Source organism: Triticum aestivum, chromosome 2D (assembly GCF_018294505.1).
Source record: "Triticum aestivum cultivar Chinese Spring chromosome 2D, IWGSC CS RefSeq v2.1, whole genome shotgun sequence".
Taxonomy (NCBI): domain Eukaryota; kingdom Viridiplantae; phylum Streptophyta; class Magnoliopsida; order Poales; family Poaceae; genus Triticum; species Triticum aestivum.
In genome coordinates this window covers 547,779,443-547,785,542 of record NC_057799.1, presented here as the reverse complement: position 1 = coordinate 547,785,542, position 6,100 = coordinate 547,779,443, and positions in this window count along the sequence as shown.

The following is a 6,100-nucleotide window of genomic DNA, read 5'->3' as shown; positions in this document are numbered from 1 at the left end:
CCACGCCTCATAATTATCTCTCGGGCACCCTCCAGGTCAACCCGACTCCTCATCACTCGCAAATATGCTCTCGCGGGTACCCCTCAGGGCCGACCCGTCTTTAGTAACATTGTTTAGTGTAAAGTCATAGTAACCATAGTAACCGTGTGTCTAACACCAAGGGGGAAACCTGAGGACTCACCCTCAACGGATTCCACTCGATGTAATCATCAAGGTGAACGTAAGAGGATCCACCCTCGAGGTTCACACTTGAGGGGTTGCACGACAGAGTCGTATCGGAAGTGGTTAAGGCGGAATCACCCTCGATGACCACGACCGAATAGCTACACTACAGGGTTAACGTCAAAAGTGCTGATGAGGTCTCACCCTCGGCACTCGATAGTAACCCAGTAGTGTCGAGCAACTAAGGGGAAAGTGATGTGCGGTGCTGGGGACTGGTCTTCGATCCCATTGATGGGGTCTTCGATGATGAAGCAGGGGCAACAAGGACAAGGTGGGGGTCACTGATGGATCACTAACCAACCTATACTAAGCAGTTAAGGATAAGAAGGTAAGGTACAACAGTAGATACAAAAGCAGGCTATGCATCAGAATAGGAGCAAAAAATTACAGTAGCAAAATCTATTGCAAGCATGAGAGAATGGAATGGGTGATATCGGGATGATCAAAGGGGGGGCTTGCCTGGTTGCTCAGATGAGAAGGAGGGGTCGTCGGTGACGTAGTCAATCACAGGGGCATCAGCATCGTCACGGGGTCTACCGAAGAAAAGAGGGGGGGGGAGAAACAGTAAATACATAGCAAGCAAGGGCATAATAGGACAACAGGCAAAGCTAGACGTGTTCTAATGCGGTGCTACACGATACCGGCGAAGGGGGAAGTCAACCGGGAATGTTTTCCCGGTTCCGGACCTGTGTCAGACAGATGACCGGAGGTGGAAAGTTCCATGTTCAACATGCTAGGGGCATGTGACAGATGAACGGACCGCATATTCGGATTCGTAGGATTTTTCTGAGCAACTTTCATATAGAAAACATTTTCATCTGAGCTAGGGTTTTTTTCTATGAATTTCTAAAGATTTAAACATTTTCTGGAATTAATTAAATTAACAGAAAGGAATTACTATGTCAGCATGACATCGCTGTGACGTCAGCAGTCAACAGGACCGCTGACCAGGTCAAACTGACCGGTGGGTCCCATCTGTCATAGACTAATTAGCTAAACTAATTAGTTTTAATTATTAAAACATTTTAATTATAGGATTAAGCGGTGGGGACCGCACATTAGTGGCTGGGGCCTGCCCAGTCAGCACAGTTGACGAGGTCAACTGGTCAACAAGGGGCCAGGGGCCCCACTGGCAGTGACCCAGGGGGTGGCCCCAGGTGTGCCAGCTCAGCGGGCCGGCGGCTGAATGCCGGCGAGCACAAAAACGCGGCGGAGGGCACTCGGCCTCGTCGGAATTCATCTACAGGGGGTCTACACGGGCGCGGGCGGGCGCGTTCGAACGGGGAGAGCCCGCCACGTCGTGTGGTGAGGCCGACCGGAGCTGGAGCTGCCGGAAACGGCGCCGGCGACGAGTGGAGGTGGCGGCGCATACGGGTGGGTGAAGGAGACGATGAAACAGCATGCTACGGAGCAAAAGAATAGATTGGGCAGGTTCTATGCGGTGCGGTGAAGCTGTTGGGCGCACACCCGTGACCATTTGGTCATCGGAGGCACGCCGACGACGAGCACGGGCGGCGGCATTCGGCCATGAAGAAGAAAAACGATTGCGAGCACTGGGAGAGAGGAGAAAGAGAGGGGTTCGATGCGGCGGCTTACGGTGCGGCTCACGGTGGCCCTTGGATGTTTAGGAGCGCAGCGGGTCAGCGGAGTCGGCGACGGACGGGCGGAGGAGCTCCGGCGATCCACGGTGGTTGCCGGCTCGATCCGGGCGATGTAGTGGCCTCCAGCTCGGACGTGAGGCTGGGAAAGAGGGAGAAGACGTCGACGGTGCTGGTGGACATGTCCGGAGGACGAAACGTCTCCGGTGGCCGCGGTGACGACGGAGGATGGCAGCGGGCGCGCTTGGGTCAGAGAGAGGGGAGTGAGCGAGCGAGGAAGAGAGAAGGGGGAAAATGGCGAGGCATCCAGGGGGAGTGGATGTGGCGGTAGGTGAGGGGGAGGGCTCGAGGCGTCCGGGGCGGCGACCTTATCCTCTCGGCGACGGGTACGGCAAGTTGGTCCGGCAGCGACGCGCGGGCGCGCGCTCTCGATCGATTGAACAGGGGGAGGGGAACAGGACCGGGTAAAGGTAGGTGGGCCGGCCTACTGGGATGGGCCGAAGCCCAAGGGGAGGCTAGGGGCTCTCCCACCCCTTCTTCTTTCCTTTTCTTTTTCTTTTTCTTTTTTTTCTAGCAGCTTTTGCCTTTTCTTTTAGCCACTAATGACTTTGCAAAATTATGCCACTGGCTAAAACAATTCCAAAGAATTATTTTGCATTGCCACAAAAAGATTGTGAGGCTTTTTGAAAAAGGTAGCAATTTTTATAAATTAAAAAGCCATTTAATCTATTGTTTTAGCCATTGCTTTAATTGGTTTAGGCCATTTAAACAACTTGCAAAAATGTTGGTCCACCACCAATATTAACAAATGATTATTTTCTATAAGATGAACATTTTAGATTTCATGTCTGACAAATAAGAACTTTTGACTTTAGATTGGATTTGAATTTGAATGGTGATTTGGATCAAGTGAAGATTAGCAACAGTAACATGATGACATGGCACCATTAACAGGTGATTACTGTAGCATGACACTGGGGGTGTTACAAATCTCCTCCACTACAAGAAATCTCGTCCCGAGATTTAAGTGCGGAAGTAAAGAGTAACTTCGGGAGAACTGACCCTTATAGGGTTAATTATCTGGTGAACAATTCAGGGAATGTGGCAGAAGTATCTCTCGAGTTGAAACTTAAGAAAACATCAAGAGCAAAATATGAAGGTACAATAGGGAGTTTCAAGCGAATGGACAAACGATCGATACCTGAACAGCGTGTGAGAAGGGGGTTCAGAGTATCGGGTATAGATCATCTCTCGGAGGGTGGCTCGTGAATTACATATGAAGGCAAGTGCAAAGGATACTTCAAAATCAAGGATGTACATGAGAGTCAGGTTTCGATCATGTGGAACTGTGGGTTATGGGCCCACCTTGTGGTTCAAAAGTAGGAAGGACGTTGACATATTGCACGGTCATGATAGCAAGGCCTGTCGGAGGATAGCCTGTTAGTTATGTTGGCAACAACGTTGGAACCAAGGGCGAGGGACAAAGAGAACAATTTTCCTTCTCGTTAAGACGAGGCGGACCAATAGGCAAAGTTCTCATCCATCGGTGGCTACCATAATGTTATCAACAATAGTAACAAGGTCTTGCTGACAGAGTTGTACACCGAGGTGTTTACCTAAGCAGAGAATTAACTCTGCTCTGATAAGTTAGATTACGAGAATGGTTAAACAATCCAATGGAAAGTAAAATGTGATTATTAGTTTAACCAGACCAATGGAAAGGAAAAGGTGCTTATACAAAAGTATTAGAGTATATGCTTCCCAAGAACAAACAGAGCAAGATATACATGACAGGACATCAAGTACTTATCCATTTAGTTAATGGGGCAATGAGAATCATGATATTACCCATACAACGGTGTTTGGATAATAGATCAAGAAACATTCGGCAATGTGCTTCCAATGTTCTTGTTGATATTCAGAATACCTCAGTCATGCTTTGAGGTAGCATTAACATGGTGTTCCAAGTAGTGGTTTGAGTTGAAGATCGCAAGAAATACACAAGGAATAATTGCAGGAATAGCAAGGAGTACAAGGTATAACAAAGACATGATCAAATATGTGTTAGAAAGAAGACAAGGGGTTGTCGATGACAACTCAAATCATCGAAGGTCAAGGATGGTATTTGATACGTCTCCGTTGTATCTACTTTTCCAAACACTTTTGCCCTTGTTTTGGACCCTAACTTGCATGATTTGAATGGAACTAACCCGGACTCACGCTGTTTTCAGCAGACTTTCCATGGTGTTATTTATGTGCAGAAACAAAAGTTCTCGGAATGACCTGAAACTCCATGGAACATCTATTTGGAAAATAAGAAAAATACTGGAAGAAAAATCCACGTCAGGGGGCCCACAACCTGTCCACGAGGGTGGGGGCGCGCCTGCCCCCCTGGGCGCCCCTACCTCATGGGCCCCCTGACGCTCCACCGACCTCAACTCCAACTCCATATATTCAGTTTCGGGGAGAAAAAAATCAGAGAGAAGGATTCATCGCATTTTACGATACGGAGCCGCCGCCAAGCCCTAAAACCTCTCGGGAGGGCTGATCTGGAGTCCGTTCGGGGCTCCGGAGAGGGGGATTCGTCGCCATCGTCATCATCAACCATCCTCCATCACCAATTTCATGATGCTCACCGCCGTGCGTGAGTAATTCCATCGTAGGCTTGCTGGACGGTGATGGTTTGGATGAGATCTATCATGTAATCGAGTTAGTTTTGTTAGGGTTTGATCCCTAGTATCCACTATGTTCTGAGATTGATGTTGCTATGACTTTGCTATGCTTAATGCTTGTCACTAGGGCCCGAGTGCCATGATTTCAGATCTGAACCTATTATGTTTTCATGAATATATGTGAGTTCTTGATCCTATCTTGCAAGTCTATAGTCACCTACTATGTGTTATGATCCGGCAACCCCGAAGTGACAATAATCGGGACCACTCCCGGTGATGACCGTAGTTTGAGGAGTTCATGTATTCACTATGTGCTAATGCTTTGTTCCGGTACTCTATCAAAAGGAGGCCTTAATATCCCTTAGTTTCCATTAGGACCCCGCTGCCACGGGAGGGTAGGACAAAAGATGTCATGCAAGTTCTTTTCCATAAGCACGTATGACTATATTCGGAATACATGCCTACATTACATTGATGAATTGGAGCTAGTTCTGTGTCACCCTATGTTATGATTGTTACATGATGAACCGCATCCGGCATAATTCTCCATCACCGATCCAATCCCTACGTGCTTTTCACATATTGTTCTTCGCTTATTTACTTTTCCGTTGCTACTGTTACAATCACTACAAAACACCAAAAATATTACTTTTGCTACCGTTACCGTTACTTCCATATTACTTTGCTACTAAACACTTTTCTGCAGATACTAAGTTATCCAGGTGTGGTTGAATTGACAACTCAACTGCTAATACTTGAGAATATTCTTTGGCTCCCCTTGTGTCTAATCAATAAATTTGGGTTGAATACTCTACCCTCGAAAACTGTTGCGATCCCCTATACTTGTGGGTTATCAAGACTATTTTCTGGCGCCGTTGCCGGGGAGCATAGCTCTATTCTTTGAGTCACTTGGGATTTCTATCTGCTGGTCACTATGAAGAACTTGAAAGACGCTAAGACAACAATTTATCCCTCAACTACGAGGGGAGGTAAGGAACTACCATCTAGCTCTGCACTTGATTCACCTTCTGTTTTGAGTAAGCTTGCGACACCTAAACCTGCTTCTGCTATTCATTCTGATATGTCGCATGTTATTGATGATGCCACTCCTACTATGCATGATACTTATGATGAAATTACTTCTATGCTTGATACTACTGTGCCACTTGGTGAATTTCTTGATGAACAACTTGCTAGGGTTAGAGAGAATGAAATTATTGAAACTGATAATATTGATGAAAGTGATGATGAAGACTCTCGACCTAATAAATATGAATTCCTATTGTGCCTAAGAGCTATGTTATGGATGAAGCAATTGCTAAAGAAATTTTTGCTTGCAAAGATAGATATGATGTTAAGAAATTATTAGCTAAATGGAAGCAGCAATCTCTTAATGCTAGAATGAAACCTGAACCTGCTTTTGCTACTTCACCTATCTGTGTTACTGATAAGGATTATGAATTCTCTGTTGATCCTGATATAATTACTTTGGTTGAATCTGATCCTTTTTATGGCTATGAATCTGAAACTGTTGTGGCACATCTTACTAAATTAAATGATATAGCCACCCTGTTCACTAATGATGAGAGAACTCGCTACTTTTATATC